At 42.2% G+C, this 21,845-nt stretch overlaps 1 non-coding gene across 1 annotated transcript; it reads left to right on the top strand.

The window, feature by feature from the left end:
- Positions 1–8,778: 8,778 nt before the first annotated feature.
- LOC125191505 (small nucleolar RNA R71) lies at positions 8,779–8,885 on the top strand. Its single transcript, XR_007171178.1, has one exon. It is a non-coding gene; the product is annotated as a small nucleolar RNA R71 (small nucleolar RNA).
- Positions 8,886–21,845: the final 12,960 nt, after the last annotated feature.

A 21,845-nucleotide genomic window follows, 5' to 3' on the forward strand; every position in this document is an offset into this window, starting at 1 on the left:
ATTACTAAGGGTATTTGAAGTTTTACCCGATCAGTAAGTACAAATCATATGACATCAATCAGGTGGAACTCCAAATCCCTTTCCTACTGGTCATTTAGACGCCATTAAAATGTAGTGGAATTTCTTCCACTACACACACCTCTTCATTTTCCCTATATATTTTCAATCTATGTCCATTAACGACAAAAGGTTCGGAGTTAGGGATACTCCCTGAAATCTCGACCGCTCCATTAGCACGTAATGCAGTGATAATGTAAGGTCCTGCCCATTTGGACTTGAGCTTCCCAGGCATTAGCTTCAATCTTGACTGGAAGAGTAGTACTTTCTGACCAACTTGGAGATCCTTGGTTCTCAGAATTTTGTTGTGCCACATCTTTGTTTTCTCCTTGTACCACATGGCTGAGTCGAACGACTCCAATCTAAGTTCTTCCAGCTCCTGTAGTTGTAGCTTCCTTTCCTCTTCACAGGCCTTAGCATCCACATTAACCTGTTGTACTGCCCAGTATGCTCTATGTTCAATTCCTACTGGCAAGTGACACATCTTCCCAAAGACGATGCGATAGGGGGACATCCCGATAGGAGTTTTGTAGGCTGTGCGATATGCCTACAGAGCATCTTCCAACCTTGTGCTCCAATCTTTCCTGGAGGGGTTGACGGTCTTCTCTAAAATGCTCTTTATTTCCCTGTTTGAGATCTCTGCTTGCCCGTTGGCTTGAGGGTGGTAAGGACTGGATAGGCGGTGATGAACTCCGTACTTCTTCATCAATGCTTCGACCGTTCGGTTGCAGAAGTGAGTGCCTTGATCGGAGATGATTGCCCTTGGTATTCCAAATTGGCTGAATATATGACTCTTGAGGAACTTGGTGACTTCCTTAGATTCAAAGTGCTTGTGGCTTTGGCTTCTATCCATTTTGATACGTAGTCAACTGCCACCAGAATGTAGGAGTTCCCATAAGATGAGGGAAAAGGACCCATGAAGTCCATACCTCAAATATCGAACACCTCACAAACTATTACTGGAACTTGCGGCATTTCATCCCTCGCGGAGATCCCACCGGTCAGTTGGCAACGGTCACAGCCTTTGCAGAACTCGTATGCATCTCTATTCAGTGTCGGCCAATAGAATCCGCTATCTAGTACCTTCCTGGCAGTCTTCCTTGGCCCGAAATGTCCTCCACATGCCAAGGAGTGGCAGTGCGTGATACACTTTTTATTTGCACTATAAATACCTGCAAGTATACAGAGTAGGTATAGTATAGCAAAAGGTTAGTACCGGGTATCGAACACGGGGAAGATGTACACAAAGTGTCTATCTTCTACTAGAACTCAATTACTATCTGGAGAAGCAAGAATTATTGGAAACTTTTTGAAAACAGTAAATATTAAAAAACAGTAAACAACTAAAAACAAGCAAATCACGGAGAGAAAAGTATAGAGATAAGGGGAATTCCAGGGATGTGCTTTCGCTTTTATGGTTATACAAATTCTAAACTACAATACCCTAGCACAGTTAATACTTTGAAAGGACGAGTCACCTAGCTTATGCTCATGCGATACAAACGTTGATTACTAACATTAGGGTTGTCAATCCTAACACGTAACTCCAAAAAGCTCCTAAGACCCTTGAAAAGTCCTCACTCTCAATTAACAGTGCCGTTTTAAAGGAAGCTAACTGTAGTGTCTACTAAGTGGATCTAACTCTCTAGAACTCTGTCACAGTTATGAAGCAAGTTGTATTGAATCATACATAATTGTGTCACTCAATTATGAAGCATCATGATTAACTTAGGGAAGAAACAAAGTAAAAACAAAACGGATATTAAATAGAAAACGGAATTGTATAACCAAAGTTGCTACTAACACATCCCTAGAATCCTATGAGTTTAGTTACACATGACTGAATAAACTAAAAACATAGATTGAAGGGAAAGCAATTTGAACATAAAACTAAAGCAAATAAAACCCGTAGGTTGAATCCTTGTCGTTCTTGATGTTCTTGAAATCCTTCTTCAACTCCTTGCACAATTGAAGTACTCTAGCTTTTGATCTCTATGAATGTGTTCTTGTTGTGTGTCGGAAAAAAACTTCTCTTTTTGATGAAGCTTGAGGTCCTATTTATAGGGGAAGATTATTCCTCATCATAGAAGGAAAAGATCTTCAAAATTTGGTAAATCTTGGAGCAAATCTAGGGCTGGTCGGATTCGCCGCCTTTCTCCGGCGGGCCGCCGCACCTTGGCCGGCGGTCGCCGCGTTGGAGTCCAGAGACTCTGACCCTTCGGTGGGGGACCGCCACATGTCCTCCGGCGGTCGCCGGGCGAGACTCTTCTCCTAGCGTAAATTTCCGAGGCGGACCGCCACATAGCCCTGACCGCCGGGCGCCGGCGGTCGCCGTACAACTTCGCGGCGGTCGCTGGTCGCCGTCTGACTCCAGATTTCCAGACTATGCGTTTTTACTCCCCTTTTCGGCTCAAATATGCACATTTCTCACAAAACACGTCAAAATACCAAAATATATAGAATATGCAAATAATGGACATGTAGAGTGATTTTTATAACAAAAACGGACCAAATAATGGCCTTAAAACAGTGCAAAATCCTGGCGTATCAACTCCCCCAAACTTACATTTTTGTTTGTCCTCGAACAAAACACTAAAGATACAAGAATAGACGCACGGAATGCACAAGGACTAGACGTCATAATTGCCTCAAAAGATGAAAGAATAGATTAAGCATGGATTAACACAATCAAATCAAGCAAGGCTTAATAGTGCACTTTCATTACTAACTCGTGGAACACCTTGAATTCAAGCACTCACATGTGGCAAACTTCCAAAGATGGGAAGTGTTCTTTCTCTCACTCTCAAAGTGTATAAAGGTAAAGTGTAAATCACTCAAATTATGCATCATGCAAAGTTTACCATAGGCTTGCTCAAAGTCTAATCCCTCCTCTACTCAATGTGATTAAGCATCAAAAGTCTGAAAGGTCTTTCTTTTCGGTTGTAACGTAGGCTCTTTGGTAGGTGAGGAATATTTGGCTAAAAAGTGACTCAAATATAAAAATATCCCAAGTAGAGTTAAGATGACTCCACTTTTCTAAAACTTAAGGCACTTCTAACACTTTATTTTTCTCCTTCAATTTACTTTCAATCCTTTGATTTTATTTTCTTTTCACAACCTTTCACACATTTTTTCTTCTTTTTTTTTCCCTTTTTTTTTTTTTTTTTTACATCTTTTCTTTTTTCTAAGATCAAGCACATATTTGGAATTTTTCTCAATTTCACAGCTTGTACTTTCTTAATATTAAGCACACTACTTTTTATACTTTCCTCCTTATCTCTCCAATTCATTTACAAAAGAAGATAACAAAAACTATACTAACCCAAGGAATTGTTCCCCCATTTATTTTGGCTTCCAAAGAAAAGGCTTAAAGGCTCAAAATTGAATCCAAAGGAAAAATTTGAGAGGGTCGAAAATTTTGGATATAAAAGTAGCTAAGAAAAGACGGCCTAACATCCTCCTAAATCAACTTAAACACTATGTAAACTTAGGCAGACTAGGAGCAAGTTCTAGAAACATATACATGCATACAGATAAATCACACAAGAAAGAATTTAAGGCTCAAATCTCACAAGGTAGAAGCACGATTCAAGGCGAACAAGCTATTCACTAATTATGCACCTTTTCACCCAACCATCATATCAAAACGTTAAGCCACACTTAAACATAGATGGAATATAATATCATTGGCAACTCGGTCTAATGTGTCCCTAAGCATGCGTGTTTCTAAGTTCTTCATGTTATGTTCATGACATGGATTCAAGAAAACATTTTTATAACACAAAAATCTCCTACGGGTTTTTGGGAAATTAAAGCAAAAACAAACAAAAAGAAAACCCTAAACTCACGGTCCACCACTTCATCCCCCCAAACTTATTTACAACAAAGTGTAAAATAAGTTTGTAGAGTCAGTAGGGACGTGAGTATACTACTGAAAACAAAAACGTACCCTGAAAAATTTCGCGTAGAGGTTGAGTGGGGCGAAATTTCGAAGAATTTCAAAAAATCGCGCTGGAAAAATGTGCCCAGGTGGCGGTCCGCCGCAGCTGTTCGGCGGTCGCCGCACGTCAAAGATGATTTCCAGCATTCAGGTGGCGGACCGCCGCAGAGCTTGCGGCGGTCGCCACGGAGAGGTCAGAACATGGTACAAATGCTCATTTAAAGTCATCGAGCTTGACTTCTTCAATCTTGAGGAGGTGGAGGGAAACAGGCGCTAAGATCCTCGAAAGCTCCAACGAGGTACGTGATATCACTCCTCATTGTCTCTCGTTCCTCTCTAGCTTCGGCGGCCATCATTCGGAGCTCTTCATATTGTTGACGCCGATGAGCGTCTTCCAAACGTTGTTGCTCCCAAAATTCTTGTTCCGCCGTGCGCCAATCGCCTTGAGCCGTCCACCCTTGGCGGTTGTAGGCATTCTCCGCTTGTTGCTCCGCCCATCGATTGTCCCAAGCGTTGGACATGTTTTGCATATAGGAGAAAATTTCTCCTAATTGGGCGGAGGTGTTGACTTGAAACTCCTCTTCCGGATTTGGCCTCCCGCGGCGGCGGTTCGCTCGTGTCCGGCGGCGATGTCCTTCCACTTCCTCTTCTTCTTCCTCTTCTCGTTGTGGTTGGGATTGCGGTGGTGGCGGTGCTGCACTCCTTTGAGCTTGTGAATGCTCCGCGCCTTCTTCATAGTTATCAATGGCATCAAATGCGGAATCCTCATCGGGCTCAAATTGAGGAATGCGAGAGGGAATGTTCCTCTTTCTAAATTCCCCATTGACGGGGTTAGCCTCGATAGCTCTCCGGTGGGCGGGTGTGTCGAGCTTCCAATTTGCTTGGTTTGCCCAAACATCGACCTTGGTCAATTGCGGGAGTGGAACGGGAAAGTGATCCCCCGCTACTTGCATAAAATACCCTTGACCCCACTGATCGGTCTTCAAAAGCCCCACCGAAAATAGCACCTCATAAGTGATAAACTTTTCTCCACCATCCTCCGTCATACCGGCAAAAGAGACCCCCAAATGTTCGCCAATTTCCGTAATCAATCCCCCACAACAAATGACGCCCCCGTCTTTCTTCGTGATCCTATCCACATAGTAAGTAAAGAGGGTCCCATAATCGATTCCCTTCTTGTTGAGTAGGCACCACATCACGTTGAGCTCCGTTTGGGAGACACTTCCCCCATCGATACGAGCAAACATAAGCTGAGTCATAGCACGATGGAGGTACCTCAAGACGGGGTTGCGAATTGATGAAGACTTGGCATAGCCCGCTGCATGCTCTTGCTCATTTGTCATCGCCCCCCAAACCTCTGAAAATTCATATTCATTGTCCTCTTCGGGGTTGGGGTCGAAGCAATGGAAGATCCCACTAAGCTCTTCCATGGTGAGCGAGTGCCAACGGTTCCCTAGGCGGAAATCGATGCTAAGTGGAAAATTTTGGCGGCGATCCTTAGTGACCTTTAGCGAGCTGAGGAACTCGAGAGTATACTTTCGAAACGATGGACACTTCTTTTGGAACATGTAGGCGAGGCCATTCCCATCACCCACGTCGCACAACTTCCAAAAATCCTCCATGATCCCCAAAGTTTGGAGAGGGAAATCGTGGGGATATCTAGAAGGTGCCGTTTCTCGGGCCGACACTTTCTTCCACATAGCCTTTTGCTCTTACGTGGCAAGGCTAATGCCATAGTTCTTCGCATTCTCCGGTTTCCCTTTTGATCCCATTATCCTACAAAAGAAATTACACTCTTAAAAGAGCATTAATAAGTGGGAGATCAAAAGTTCCCCCAAACTTGCATTCAACCAAGTAAAAATGAAGAGATAAGAACTTATATGCAAGCTTGGGTACAATAGCATCCTAATTTTTAGCATAATAACATGTTAAGAAAAATCAACAAAATTAGGACACAACAAATCATCCCCCAACGTGAATTCACCCCCCATGCAGAGACGTATCAACCAAATATCCATAAAAAAAAAAACCAACGATCTCTACAACATCACAAATATTGCAATTCATGGAAGTAATAATAGCCTCACAATGCTATGAACATGATTGCAACTTTTAAACACTATAAACCAAGAGAGAATCATCATTCACAACTTAATAATCACCAATCAAGCAAATTTTAAACCATAGAACTCAAAAATTCATACACATAATCATCCCCCATCATGAATTAAGAGATTCTACCGAACAATTCACCCACAATAAAGCACAATCCATGGAAGAAGTAAAGAAAAACCCAGAGATTAAGTTAGGATTCATACCTTTTTGTGGAGAGAATTTGTAGAAGAAGAACTCTAGACTTTGAGAGAATTGAGAATTGAGAGAATGATAGTGTGGGTGTGTGAATTTGGTGATTTATATAGGTGGGGGTTGTGTGCAAGGAAGGAATTTGAGAAGGAATGTGAAAAGGAATGGAAAACATACCTTTTATGGTGGAAATCCCGTCTCTGGACTGCGTGTGGCGACCGCTGCGTCTCTCGTGGCGGGCCGCCACACGGGCCATCGTAAACAGCAATCCTAGCGGGCCGCCGCGGCCCGTGCAGCGGTTACTCTGGCCCGCCCTAAGCCCGATCCTTCCTGCACATGTTAACACACGTGTGGCGACCGCCGTGCTTTAAGTGCGGCGACCGCCACCAAATTTATTTATTTATTTGTTTTTTTTTTTTTTTTTTTTTTAAAAAAAAACGAGAAAATAAAAAAAATAAAAGAAAATTGGGTTGCCTCCCAATAAGCGCTTTTGTTAAAGTCGTTAGCTCGACTTGAAGTGGCCCATTAGTTGGCGGGATCAATAACTCGAGTGTTGAAAATTGGCATAGGGAGCAATTTGGTCCCTAGCTTCTTCCACCACTTGTACTTCCCCTCTTTCGTTTTGATGACGTATATCTCGGGGTCCTCTTTGGGTGTTTTCTTTCTCTTCTGTTTCTTCTTCTGTGGAGCAGATGTAGAAGAATTAGCATCACCCTTTTTAGAAGAGTGTCTTACCTCTTTGATAATGTAGATAGTGGAGGTAGAAGGATCCTCCGCTTCAAAGGGATCTTTGGCCTTGGTCAAGTCGGTAGCCATGACTACTCTGCATTGTTGTTCCATTTTTGCCCGCTTTGCCTCCTCAAACTTTAGCATTTCGCTCTCGATCTTATAGGTGGATTGACCATGATTATCACTGATTGTGATCTCGCCACGACCTACATCAATCAAAGCTTTGCAAGTGGCAAGAAAATCTCTCCCTAAGATTAGAGGGACGTTCTTGTCTACTTTCATGTCGAGCACAATAAAGTCGGCAGGAAAAATAAAATCATCGACTTTAACTAAGACATCCTCAATCATACCTACAGTCTTGATGGACGAGTTATCGGCCAGTCTGAGTGTTACATCTGAAGATTTGAGTGGCCCGATGTTGAGCTTTTCGTAGTACTTCAGTGGCATGAGATTGATGGACGATCCTAAGTCGCACAGTGCTTTGTCAACCTTCCCTTCTCCAATTCGGCACCTAATGATGAACTGGCCCGGATCTCTTTGCTTCACTGCCCGTTCCTTTTGGATGATCTCGCTGCAATGATGCGGTAGCTTAAGGTCGGCTTTAGTCGGCTTTTTCTTCCTCATTACCGCCTCCCTTAGTAGCTTTGCATACTTTGGTATCTCCTGCAACGATTCAACAAGTGGAATGTTAGTATGGACCTTGCAAAACATGTTAAGGAATTGCTTGAATTGCTCTTCAAGCTTGAACTTCCTCTTTGGCTGAAAAGGGAGTACAATCCCGTTGTGCCGCACAAGCCCCTGCTTAGTGGACGATTCTGCCTTCTCTGTGGCGGGCCGCTGCGGGGTGTGCGGCGGTCCACCGGCGACTGGGCAGTCCTGCCTGGTTGGTGTCTCTGCTGTCTCAGTGGCGGGCCGCTGCGTGGTCTGCGGCGGTCCGCTGGCGACTGGGCAGTCCCAAGATTTCTGCTTTGCCACCCACTTCTTGTTAATATCATCCACTCTTGCTGCTGCCTTTGCTCTATCCTCATCTAACTTCTTCTGAATTTGCTCCATTTGAGTGGTAATATTGGTTACAGCTGCCGAGATTGTGTTCATTCCTTGCTCGAGGTTGTTTATCCTTGCTTCGACCACTCCGATCTTGGTGTCATTAATCTTCCTATCTTGCGTAATTACTTCCAAGATCTTCGTGATTCCTTGTTCATACTTGTCTTCCTTCTTCATCGGCTCAACCACTCCTCCTTTGCTAACATTAAATCCTGCAGGGGGTTGCAAGTAATTATTGTTAGAATAAGAAAGATTTGGGTGCGGACGGTTCCCATTATAATTATTGAAATTGCCACCCCCCTGATTAGGGCGATAATTGTTATTGTAGTTTCTGGGACCGCCACCTTGCACGTAGTTTATTTCTTCCACAGTTGATATGGCAGTTTCGGGTGCATTGACTGCCACTATGGAAGTTGCCGGAATTGGATCTTCCTTCCTCGAGATGTCCATTTGATCAATCCTGACTCTAAGTTCTGCTAACTCCTTAGCAAAAGAACTTTCTTCGGCATTCTATGGCTGCTACTCTTCTCGTGGCATGCCTTTCCTTCGACCACCCCCGACTATTGGTGGCGAACTCCTCGATCACCGCCATGGCATCCTCTCCTGTCTTTCTTAGAAATCCTCCATTTGCCCCTGAATCAAGCATAGCACATATTTTCTCGTTAAATCCATTATAGAGGATTCCTACCTGATGGTCTATGGAAAAACCATGGTTTGGGCACTTTCGAAGAAGAGCTTTGAAACGAGCAAATGCCTCATAGAGGGGCTCGTCATGGCCTTGTGTGAACTGAAAGATCTCACTTTTGAGCTTCAAAATAGTGCCTGGCGGGTAGTATTTGTCGAGGAAGGTAGCTACGATGTCCTTCCATGTGGAGACCTTTTCTGGTGGCATATACTCAAACCACTCTTTAGCAGAATCAATCAATGAGAATGGAAAAAGTCTTACCCGTATGGCATCGTCGTCGACACCATTTAATTTCAGAGTATTTGCGATTTCCACGAATTTGGAGAGATGGCGGTTAGCATCTTCAGTCGCCCTACCTGCAAAAGGAGTTTGCTCGACCCTTTGGATAAGGGGCATGCGTAACTCAAAATTGTTAGCATCAATACGAGGGCCGTTAGGAAAAGTGATCATATTCCCATGATTGAACATGTTCATCACAGGTAATGTTTCTCTGTTCTTCTTTTCCATGGCTTCTCGGGCTGCTCTTTCCGCATCTCTCTCATCCATCAGCAACTTCACCATCTCCTGCAGCTTCTCAATATCTGTTCGGTCACCCATTGTTCCTGATCCTTTTTCACTTCTTATTATTCTACGAGTTCTTTCAAGCTCTAAATCAAGCAGCTCTAAGATGTACTTCCCAGAACGTGTTCGCATACAAAACCTGCAAGACTAGAAAACAAAAACAAATTAAACTAAAAAAAAAATTAAAACAGAAAGCAATAAAAATCCAAAGTAGTAAAATTATCCGTTTGAAGATATCACTCCAAAGTGAATTGTCTTCCCCGGCAACGGCGCCAAAAACTTGATGCAATTTTTATTTGCACTATAAATACCTGCAAGTATACAGAGTAGGTACAGTATAGCAAAAGGTTAGTACCGGGTATCGAACACGGGGAAGATGTACACAAAGTGTCTATCTTCTACTAGAACTCAATTACTATCTGGAGAAGCAAGAATTATTGGAAACTTTTTGAAAACAGTAAATATTAAAAACAGTAAACAACTAAAAACAAGCAAATCACGGAGAGAAAAGTATAGAGATAAGGGGAATTCCAGGGATGTGCTTTCGCTTTTATGGTTATACAAATTCCAAACTACAATACCCTAGCACAGTTAATACTTTGAAAGGACGAGTCACCTAGCTTATGCTCATGCGATACAAACGTTGATTACTAACATTAGGGTTGTCAATCCTAACACGTAACTCCAAAAAGCTTCTAAGACCCTTGAAAAGTCCTCACTCTCAATTAACAGTGCCGTTTTAAAGGATGCTAACTGTAGTGTCTACTAAGTGGATCTAACTCGCTAGAACTCTGTCACAGTTATGAAGCAAGTTGTATTGAATCATACATAATTGTGTCACTCAATTATGAAGCATCATGATTAACTTAGGGAAGAAACAAAGTAAAAACAAAACGGATATTAAATAGAAAACTGAATTGTATAACCAAAGTTGCTACTAACACATCCCTAGAATCCTATGAGTTTAGTTACACATGACTGAATAAACTAAAAACATAGATTGAAGGGAAAGCAATTTGAACATAAAACTAAAGCAAATAAAACCCGTAGGTTGAATCCTTGTCGTTCTTTATGTTCTTGAAATCCTTCTTCAACTCCTTGCACAATTGAAGTACTCTAGCTTTTGATCTCTATGAATGTGTTCTTGTTGTGTGTCGGAAAAAAACTTCTCTTTTTGATGAAGCTTGAGGTCCTATTTATAGGGGAAGATTATTCCTCATCATAGAAGGAAAAGATCTTCAAAATTTGGTAAATCTTGGAGCAAATCTAGGGCTGGTCGGATTCGCCGCCTTTCTCCGGCGGGCCGCCGCACCTTGGCCGGCGGTCGCCGCGTTGGAGTCAAGAGACTCTGACCCTTCGGTGGCGGACCGCCACATGTCCTCCGGCGGTCGCTGGGCGAGACTCTTCTCCTAGCGTAAATTTCCGAGGCGGACCGCCACATAGCCCTGACCGCCGGGCGCCGGCGGTCGCCGTACAACTTCGCGGCGGTCGCTGGTCGCCGTCTGACTCCAGATTTCCAGACTATGCGTTTTTACTCCCCTTTTCGGCTCAAATATGCACATTTCTCACAAAACACGTCAAAATACCAAAATGTATAGAATATGCAAATAATGGACATGTAGAGTGATTTTTATAACAAAAACGGACCAAATAATGGCCTTAAAACAGTGCAAAATCCTGGCGTATCAGTGCGTTAGTACATCCCGTTGCTCCCAGTCAAGAACACATCTCCTAATGACCTGGTCTGTTCCTGCCTTCCACAAGTATGGGTCGTCCCCGAAATAATACTTTGCTTCGCTCTTGATCTTCATCCTCTGAGCCTTTGTCACGGTTGGCACCATCGGTAGCTCTCCCGTTACTAGGTAGTTTGCCAAGTCCGCATACCAGGGTTCCTGTCCCACTTTCTCCTTGCCCTTGGTTGTTGCGTCCTGACCAGTAAGTCTCATCACTTCTTCCCAATCGATCTTTCTTGCGGAGAAATTCACTTCACATAAATGCTCTTCCGGGAATCGATCCCTCACATCCTCACTGTTCCCTTCTTGTATTATTCTGCTCAAGTGGTCCGCTACCTTGTTTTCAACTCCCTTTTTGTCTTCTACATCCCAGTCGAATTCTTGTAAAAGCAGTACCCATCTGATCAGTCGGGGCTTTGACTCCTTTTTTGCAATGAGATACTTGATCGCCGCATGATCAGTATAGACGATGACTCTGGATCCCAGTAGGTACTGCCTGAACTTTTCGAAGGAATAGACAACCGCTAACATCTCCTTTTCGGTGGTGTCATAATTCCATTGGGCTTGATTCAAGGTCTTGGATGCATAGAATATAACGTACCTTTTCCCCTCGATCTTCTGACCTAGTACGGCCCCCACTGCATAGTCGCTAGCATCGCACATCACCTCGAAGGGGTGATCCCAGACAGGAGCCTGAATGATCGGGCAGAAATCAATTTTTCCTTAAGGAGGTTGAAGGCAGCCTTGCAATGCTCATCGAAGACGAACTCCACCTCGTTCTGGAGAAGTCTGGTAAGGGGTTGGGCAATCTTTGCGAAATCCTTGATAAATCTTTGATAAAATCCAGCATGGCCCAGAAAACCTCTTATTCCTTTCTGATCAGTAGGGAAAGGTAGTTTGGATATGACATCCACCTTAGCTTGATCCACCTGGATTCCCTTTGCTGACACCACGTGTCTTAAGACAATTCCCTCTGTAACCATAAAGTGGCATTTCTCAAAATTTTAAACCAGACTCTTTGCTTGACACCTTTCTAGCACCACATCCAAATGTTGCAAGCACGAGTCGAAAGAGTCTCCATAGACAGTGAAATCATCCATAAAGATCTCTATACAATCTTCAATCAAATCCGAGAATATGCTCATCATGCACCGTTGGAAAGTACAGGGGGCGTTGCATAGGCCAAATGGCATACGCCTATACGCATAGGTTCCAAACGGGCATGTGAACGTGGTCTTATCCTGGTCCTCCGGGTTCACATAGATTTGAAAGTACCCACTGTACCCATCCAAAAAGCAGAAGTACTTCCTCCCAGCCAGTCGCTCTAGCATTTGATCGATGAATGGCAGGGGGAAGTGGTCCTTCCTGGTTGAATTGTTCAGCTTTCGGTAATCTATACACATTCGCCACCCAGTAACTAGTCTAGTGGGAACTAGCTCATTTCTCTCATTCTTAATCACCTGGATCCCTGACTTCTTGGGGACCATATGGATTGGGCTAACCCATTCACTATCTGGAACCGAGTATATAATGCCCAGTGAGAGCAACTTCAAGATTTCCTTCAGTATCTCTTCTCGCATGTTTGGGTTCACCTTTCTTTGAGAATCTCTATGCGCCTTGGCTCCATCCTCCAGCCTAATGTGGTGCATGCAGATGTCCGGGCTTATACCCACCAGGTCCGTAAGGCTCCATCCAATAGCCTTCTTGTTTTTGCCCAGCACAGTTAGTAGTCTTGCCTCTTGCTCTTCAGTCAGCCCGCTATTGATGATTACAGGGAATGAGTCTTCCTCCCCTAGGTAGGCATACTTAAGATTCGCTGGCAACTTTTTCAACTCCACTTGCGGGGGCAGTGTGTCTGTAGGTAAAGGGTTCTTCTTTGAATCCTCCTCTTGCTCTTGTTCAGCATCTGATTTTTCCTCCATACTGGCCGGTACCTCGGCCCCTACGGATCCTGCTAGTTCTGACTTCTGACAGAATTCCGTAATTGCTTCTTCGATCTCTTCGTCAGTCAACCCTTGGCCTTGGCTACTGATCAGGTCACACCATGCAGCTGCTTCCACATCAGCCTGGGCATACACATCCAAGGCTTGGAGCTTTTCCTGCAATAATTCGGTCTCAAGAAATTCTTGGACTAGGGGGTCAATTACATCAACATAACATAGATTTTCAGAATCTATGGGTTTTTTCATGGCTTCATTGATGTCAAAGACAAATTTCTCACCATTAAAGTCAATGCATATTGTCCCCTCGGCCATATCCACGATTGTCTTAGCCGTTCTTAAAAATGGTCTTCTTAACAATATGCCGCTAGACTCCCTAGCTTCCGGTTCACTCATTTTAATGACATAAAAATCAGCGGGATAGGTGAAGTTTTGTATCTTGACCAACACATTTTCTAAGACACCCTCAGGATTGATACATGACCTATCAGCCAGTTGGATCAACACCCTGGTATTTGACAACTTTACCCCCTTTAACCGATTATAAATGGATAACGGCATAACATTGATAGATGCTCCTAAATCACACATTGCATGCTCGATTTTCACATCTCCAATTGTTATGGGTAGGGTAAACATACCTGGGTCGGCTCTCTTGGGTGGTAGTTTCTCCTGTACAATCGCTGACGCTATTCCTTCCACCATGATCTTTCCATCCTCCTGAGCCTTTCCGGCTATAAACTCCTTTATAAACTTCCCTAGAGGGGGCAGCCTCACGGCTTGGAGGAATGGTATGGTGACATCCAGCTTCCCAAAGATCGACATGAAATCCACAGGGTTTTCCTTCTTCCTCGTCGTTACAAACCGATATGGAAACGGTTTTTCTCCCTTAGCCTCTCCAGTCAATCCTTGTGGATTTTCCTTTGGTGCCTCCTGGGTTTGAGGTTCCGATGTGGGCATTTCCAGGTTATGTTTCTCCCTCCTTTCTTTCCACAGGAGGCTTCTCGTTTAGAAAAAACGGATCCTCCATCTGAGGCAGAGGCCTCTTGAGTTCTTCTGCTGAGATGGTGTCGCCCAGCACTCTTTCTCTACTTGACTCCGCAACAGGGTTCTTGAGTTGAGGTCCATTGTAAGCTGTTCCGGACTGCAGGGTAATCTTGCTCACATTTGCCTTTTCGGGTACATGGACTGTAGATGGGAGTTTCCCTGAGTTCCCTTTCATTTCGCCCACCGAGTTAGCGAGCTGGGCCAACTGCCTGTTCATCATATCCATATTTGCCCTATGCTCCTTCTGGGCACTTTGCATCCCTTGCATTGTTTCGTTACTGGACTGCAAGTCATTTTTTATGCTTTGCTGCGAGGCAAGCATCTCTCCCATCATGTCTTCCATAGACCTCCTCGACCTGTTTGGCTGATGGAATTGGTTTGAGCTCTGGTGCTGGTTATACTGAGGGTGTGGGTTTGATTGGTAGCCTGAGAAATTTTGTTGGTTTTGGTTCTGTGGGTACTGGTTATACTGGGCAGGAGGGTTATACTGGTCGTGGTTGTGCTGGTACTGACTTTGATTTTGGTGGTGGGTGTTATGTTGAGGCCCTGGGTTCAATTGGTTCTGGTTATGGTTCTGGTTTTGGTTTTGGTTCTGGTTTTGGTTGTTTCGCTGATGGGGTGGCACATAGGTAGGGTTCGGGTTCTGGTTTTGAGAGTTTTGGTTCTGAGGTTGCTGGTTTCTTCCTACCCAGTTAGATTGGTAGTCAGGGTTTGTTGGGCCACGGTTGGGATTTTGGTTCGGGTGGGGGTTGGGTTGATTTTGAGCCTGATTTTGGTTCTGATTCTGATTTCCATCTCCCCATCGGAAATTTTGGTGGTCCCTCCATGGTGCATCCCTTTGCTTCCCCGGAATCCAATTGCCATTGGAATTGTAGTATCCTGCGGCATTTGCTTGCTCCACATCCAGCGAGCTGTCCGGCTAGTGCTGGGGCTTCTTGGCCTCCAGTCGGAGAAGGTGGTGGAGTGTTCTGCTTGATTGCAGTCAGCAACTCCTTCTTTAATTCCTCCATCTTCAAATCCATCCGTTCCTCCTGGTCAGTAGCCGAAGCACTTGCTACCCTTTCTCTGCCGTACGTCTTCTTCGCATTCAACAGCTTACGTAATACCTTTTTGGCTTCACTTACTCCCAACTGGGTGAAATCACCTCCAGATGATGAATTCGCCAGATCCTTGGTTTCCTTGTTCATCCCCTCATAGAAGGTGTGGTGCACCTCTATCTCCTTCATGCGATGGTTGGGGCATGACTCCAGAAGGCTCATGTACTTCTCCCAGTACTCGCTCAGGGTTTCATCATATTCTTGCGTTATGCACGATATATTCCTCTTCAATGCGCTTGTCTTTGAAGATGGGAAGAACTCGGCTAGGAAAACTGACTTGAAATCGGCCAATGTATTGATAGAGTCGGCTGGCAGGCGCATGAACCAAGTGTTGGCCTCTCCCTTTAGGACAAAAGGTAGGGGTTTCAGTCTGTAATCATCCTCGCTCGCTCCTGCTGGCTGCCTCTGTGCCTTACAGATTTTGCAGAACTCATTTAAGAATTCGTATGGTCCCTCGTAACTTTTCCCACAGGACGTCGGTAGGATTGCAATCACGTGGGGCTTCACATCACAGGCGGTCTGGCTTGGGGTGACCACTATGGCTTGTGGGGGATCTCCATCGGCGTGTGCGGTAAGTGTTGAGAGCTCGGGATCGTCCTCACCTTGGTCAGCCATTCTCACTAGTGTTCTTACTGGTTGGGGTGGGAGTTCCGGGAGTTGGTACTCTAGATCTTCTTTCTCCTCGTCGCTGCTCGTGCCTAGGTCGGACAGTGCTGTCGACAGGCCAGAACGAGTGGTAACGAGTATTGTTCCTCGGGGAAGTATCCTTGGTCTCCACTGGCTAGGAGCCGAGCCACTTCTCATAAACTGAAAACAAAAACAAAAAGAAAAGGAAAATTATAAACAATATGTACACCAAAAAGATCACACACAATAACAGATATGAACGCCATCCATCCCCGGAAACGGCGCCATTTTGATAGCCTTCCTTTATGGTTCTTTCCCTAGTTTTTCGTATGTAATTTGGAGTGTGTCCAACTGATCAGGAAGAGATTCCCGACCCAGCTGAGTCGTTGGTACGACAACCGGGACCTGGCTTCAAACAAGTTTCCTCAACCCATTTCTACTGATTAGTATAATGGAGGTAAGGGTCGAATACCACGAGGATGGACACGTTTTGACAACTGCGGTGACTTTCCTGGGTGTTTTAGTTATCTACCACGCTTGGGTTGAGATTTTACCTAGACAAGATATAAAGGTGGCACTCTACTGACTAGTAGGCGTGAAAATAACAGGCATGTGGTGGTGTTCGTGAAAGTAGGGGACAAGGCGTCTCAGAGACATATGAAAAGTAGACAGTTACTAAAAGAGGCAAATTAGACAACAAGGTGTATCTGGTGGCTGGGGGCTCTCTGACAGGTCTGGATAGTACAACTGAAAAGTAGGGAACAAAAGCAAAAGTAACTTAAAAGTAAAAGAGGTCCAACTAAAGTTGATTTTGACGTTTTCTTCTTCACCAAGTATTGACAAAAATCATATGAACACAAACACCATGACTAACTTCAAATTCATAAATTCAAACTCAAGATCCATCGATTAAAATGCTCAAACTTAAATTAAACGGTGAAACTGCAACTTTACTTCTACTGACTGACATGCAAGGTGGTAATCATGGCGTAGAAAAGAAACTCATGCACAGAAATTTGACTAAACGTAATTGCAACTTCAAATCAACAACTCCAGAAAAGAAAGCACTCATAAATTAAAAGCAATAACTAGATCTAACTTTCCTAGGCAGAATGAAGCAAACTCAAACCAAAGCGACATGCGAAATTGAAACTTCATAACGTAAATGTTGGAAAATAACAAAGTACTTCAAAAGAGCAACATCGATGAGTGTTTGCAACAAACCAACGATAAAAACAAGTAAATATTAAACTAGGAAGCAAGGTAACGATTGTTTTGCCACTCCGGGCGATGATACTACTATACTACTGCGATAACTGGCTGCAACGGCGGACTAATGACTTCTCCGGCAGACTCTTGGACGTCAAGTGACCATGGCTGTGGCGAGGAACGAGAGATTGGATAATGCTGAAGGAACTGATCTTCTAGAGAGAATTCTAACTAAGTGTGGTGGCTGGACTCAAGGGTGAACTCCTTTCTCTCTCTCCAAGTGGCTTCTTTTATAGGGAGACTTGCCCTTGCTTTTAGGGTAGACTTCCTTCAAGTTTTGACTTTTATGCCCTTGTTAATGATCATCCCAGCTATCCTTCTTCTCCATCTCGAGCCTTTCTCTGGCATGCATCCTGGTCAGTATTGCACCTTTCTAGCGCCTTTTTCACTTGCGTCACCTGAATCGTCTCCTACTGACTTGGATCCTTTAATCCTGCACACTTGAGCAACTGTTTTGCAGATAATGCATGCATTTCACGACATACTGACCAGTAACCAAGGCTTAGAATACGACTTATCAATCGTTGTGGATGATGTCTGGGACACTAATGCTTGGGATCGGATCGCGCACACCTTGCCGGATAAGGGGAATGGCAGCTGGATTCTTCTCACCACTAGGCCTCGGGAGGTCGCTCATAAAATTTTCGAAAAATCTAGTTTACTTCATGAGATGCAGCTGCTCGGGCTGGAGCATAATTAGTAGTTGCTCTGTTATCTTACCATCGGTGATATGATGAAAAATGATAATGATGATGTTACATTGCATTGCCCTCCTCATTTGAAGGAAATTGGAAGATCGATCGTCGAGAAATGGAAAGGTCTTCCTCTGTCACTAGTTGTGGTTGGTGGTCTTCTCATTAGGAGACAGAAAAGATTGATTTCTAGAAAAGGATTGAAGAAAATACTGCTGATGCTGCAATGGGGGAGGGTTCCTACATGGAGATCTTGGTTCTCAGCTACATTTACTTGCCCGCTAGACTTCAAGGTTGTTTCCTTTACCTGGGTGCATTCTCGGAAGATTGTGAGATATGTGCCTCTAAACTCATCAAATTTTGGGTTGCTGAAGGCTTCTTCCTAAAACCTTCACTTCCAACACAAACCATGGACTACTATTGTGGATTCTGACTTTTGAACTTAGTAGTAAGTAATATATATCAAATGTCAATCAGTTCAACAACTTGTATTGAAATGTCAACAACGCAAATACAATTCTTATAATTTAAAAAAAGAACAACTATTTTCTCTTAATTTTTTTATTTGAAACAAGTTCTGGTATCATGTCAACAACTTTCATATCAAATGTCAACAACTTATATAAAAATGTCAACAACTTGTATATAGTGTCAACAACTCAAAAACAATTCTTGTAATTTAAAAATAACAACTATTTTATCTTAATATTTTTTATTTGACACAAGTTCTGACATCATGATCATACAACACATGTCAATAGCTTGCATATCAAATGTCAACAACTTATAGTAAAATGTCAACAGCTTGTCAACAATTTGTATGAAGTGTTAACCACTCAAAAATAATTCTAGTAATTAAAAAATAACAACTATTGTATCTTAATTTTTTTATTTGACACAAGTTCTGACATCGTGGTCATACAATACATGTCAATGCATATCAAATGTCAACAACTTATAGCAAAATGTCAACAGCTTGCCAACAACTTTTATAGTGTGAACAACTCAAAAAACAAATCTTATAATTAAAAATGAACAAGTATTTTTTTTCTTTTTTTTTCCTTTTTACCACAAGTTCTGGTATGATGATCATACAATACACATCAATAGAGAGCAAAATCAAATATCAACAACTAATAAGAAAATGTCAAAAACTTGTAGTATATGTCAAAAACTAAAAAACAACTCTAATTATTAAAAAAGAACAATTATGTCTTCTCTTTGCCACAACTTCTGGCATTATGATCGTTCACTTTTTGACATTTTCCACAATGTCTATGAGGTTTATTTGCCTTTTCAATTGCTTTCTCTATGTATGTAGATATATGTAGTTGACATTATATGTATGCGGTTGACATGGATTGTAGTTGACATTATATGTATGTAGTAGACATGGATTATATATATATAATTGACATGGATTGTACACTAGCTGACATTAATGCGTATAGTTAACATGAATTATATAGGTGATTTCAACATCTTCAATGACGGTCTCTGCAAATGGTTTGTCATTTATTTGTCATAAAAAAAACTTGATTCCCCAATCCAGCTCACATCCAACACAATTGATAATCCAAACCCTAAAACATCCAATTCCATAAACGAATCAATAATTGATTTTCTTTCGTCTCGCTCTTCGATGGCGCATTTCTAGAGCTGGATCAGTTGGTTCACGTATTCTTTGTTTTTCTGCATTTCTTTCATCGCTTCTAATTTCAGCTTCTCCAGTTCCAGGCTCGTGTACAACAGCTTCTGCCCCAATTCATCCATTTCTTCATGCTGCCATTAATTCAAACATCATTAATTTACACTGGACAATTGATTGATTAATTAAACTGAATGAATCATCATACATTTACTTTTTTTGTGAGATAAAAATTAAGAGATTACATACCTCTGCGTAACTTCAAAGAGAAGCCATCTCTCTCATACTCCAGAATTTTGAATTTGTATGTATCGAATGAAATGTTGCACAAGAACACAACCTTTACGAGTTTTGTTGAGAGACAAAGAATTTAATGATTATATAGAATGGAAGGAGCAATAAAAGACAAGAAATCAGCAAGAAACTTTACTGAATAAAAACAACCTATTCAATTCACATTCAATAGCGAGAATATCGAATGTCAACAACTCGTATTAAAATGTCAACAACTAAAAAATAACACTTAAAATTCACATATCAATACCGAGAATATCGAATGTCAACAACTCGTATTAAAATGTCAACAACTCACAAATAACACTTATTATTCACATATCAATACCGTGAATATCGAATGTCAACAACTCGTATTAAAATGTCAACAACTAACAAATAACACTTATAATTCACATATCAATACCGAGAATATTAAATGTCAACAACTCGTATTAAAATGTCAACAACTAAAAAATAACACTTACTATAATTCACATTTGAATACCGAGAATATCAAATGTCAACAACTCGAATTAAAATGTCAACAACTAAAAAATAAGACTTATAATTCACATATAATTCACATATCAATACCCAGAATATCAAATGTCAACAACTCGTATTAACATGTCAACAACTAAAAAGTAACACTTATAATTCACATTTGGATACCGAGAATATCAATTGTCAACGCATCCTCAAAATCAGACTGCCACATCAAATCCCCAATCACAATCTCTGTGTTGGAAAATATTTTCAATTCAATCAAGTTCATCACAACAAAATGATTAAAATTGGGGAGAAACGCACACACACAAACACACACTAGCATTTCAATTCAGTGATACAAAATTTCATCAAATTGAACCTCAAAAACTTAAATACTACTAATAACTACCAAAGTTAAAGGAGTATGAAGGAATTAGCATTCTTCATGAATTCAAATAATTCCAAATCAATCCAACCTAATCATGAAGAAGAATGCACAACCAAATTTGCTAGATTGCATCACTGCATTTTACTGTAACCGATAATATAAACAATTGGAGGTGAATCAGCAAAACCTAATCAAATTAGGGGAAAAGAGAAAACAACTAACCACCGAATACGGCAGCACAATCAATTTAGCAACGACATCAGCGCCGCTGACGTGGTGTCTCTTCCGGCGAGGATAAAGCAGATCACGACGTCGATGATGAATTCCTCGTCGGATTGACCAAATCTGAGAGAGCTAGAGAGTAAATCCTCCAATTCAAGCGTCGATTGCCGCCACAGCTCCGATTCCTTCTCTCTCATGATTTTCTTCGCGAATTCACGAACCTCATCGATTTTCCCCCTTAGCTTCTTCTCCTTCCCCAAACCTTCCTCATCGATTTGAGAGGGTACGCCGACAAGAAACAGCGATGGCGTTGTGAAACACCGGAAAAGAAAAGAAACAAGAGAGAGATACGCGAGGGGTTGACTTCGGCGAGCAGCAATGGCACTGTGGTGCCAGGAACGAGAGAGAGGCGCATCGGCTGGAGAGAGATGAGAGATGGAGAGAGAGATCGAGAAGCAGAGAGTAAGAGATGGGAGTTGCTGTTCAAGTTTAATTACTATGAAATTACCATTTTACCCTTTCATAATAAATTAATCTAAAAATATTTTTTGTGTGGCAAAATCTAGACCACTCATTTAATAAAAATGAGTGGCTGATATTGCATCTCATTTCTCAATTACCCTAAAAAATCTCAATTGATCATGGACCTATATATATATATATATATATGGGGTGCGTTATAATGATAACCCCAATTTGTGTGATAACCCTATAACTAAATCTCCACCACACATTTTTAAAATATGTGGTCTAGATTTAATCTTACAAAACTATCATTTTATCAAATAAAACTATCATTTTCGGATATATTAAGGGCAAAATTGTCATTTCATTTTAAAATTTGGTGGGAAAGAAGAAAACTTGACTCAAACGCTCCATTCAATTTCTCTCACACTCAAACCCTGCATTCAATTTCTCTCACACTAAAACCCTTTGAATCTCGTTACAAACCCTACGAATCGAAGGAAAAATCATCAAAATTCTGGAATATGTCGAAGGAAAACGCTCGAGCATCATCGATGAAAGGTTGGATGAAGTTTATTACTTATTTCACTTTTGATTTTGCTCGATTTATCATTTTGCTGGAGATTTTCTCG

This window comes from Salvia hispanica, chromosome 5, assembly GCF_029641045.1.
Source record: "Salvia hispanica isolate PSC_SH4W2 chromosome 5, Shi_PSC_v1, whole genome shotgun sequence".
Taxonomy (NCBI): domain Eukaryota; kingdom Viridiplantae; phylum Streptophyta; class Magnoliopsida; order Lamiales; family Lamiaceae; genus Salvia; species Salvia hispanica.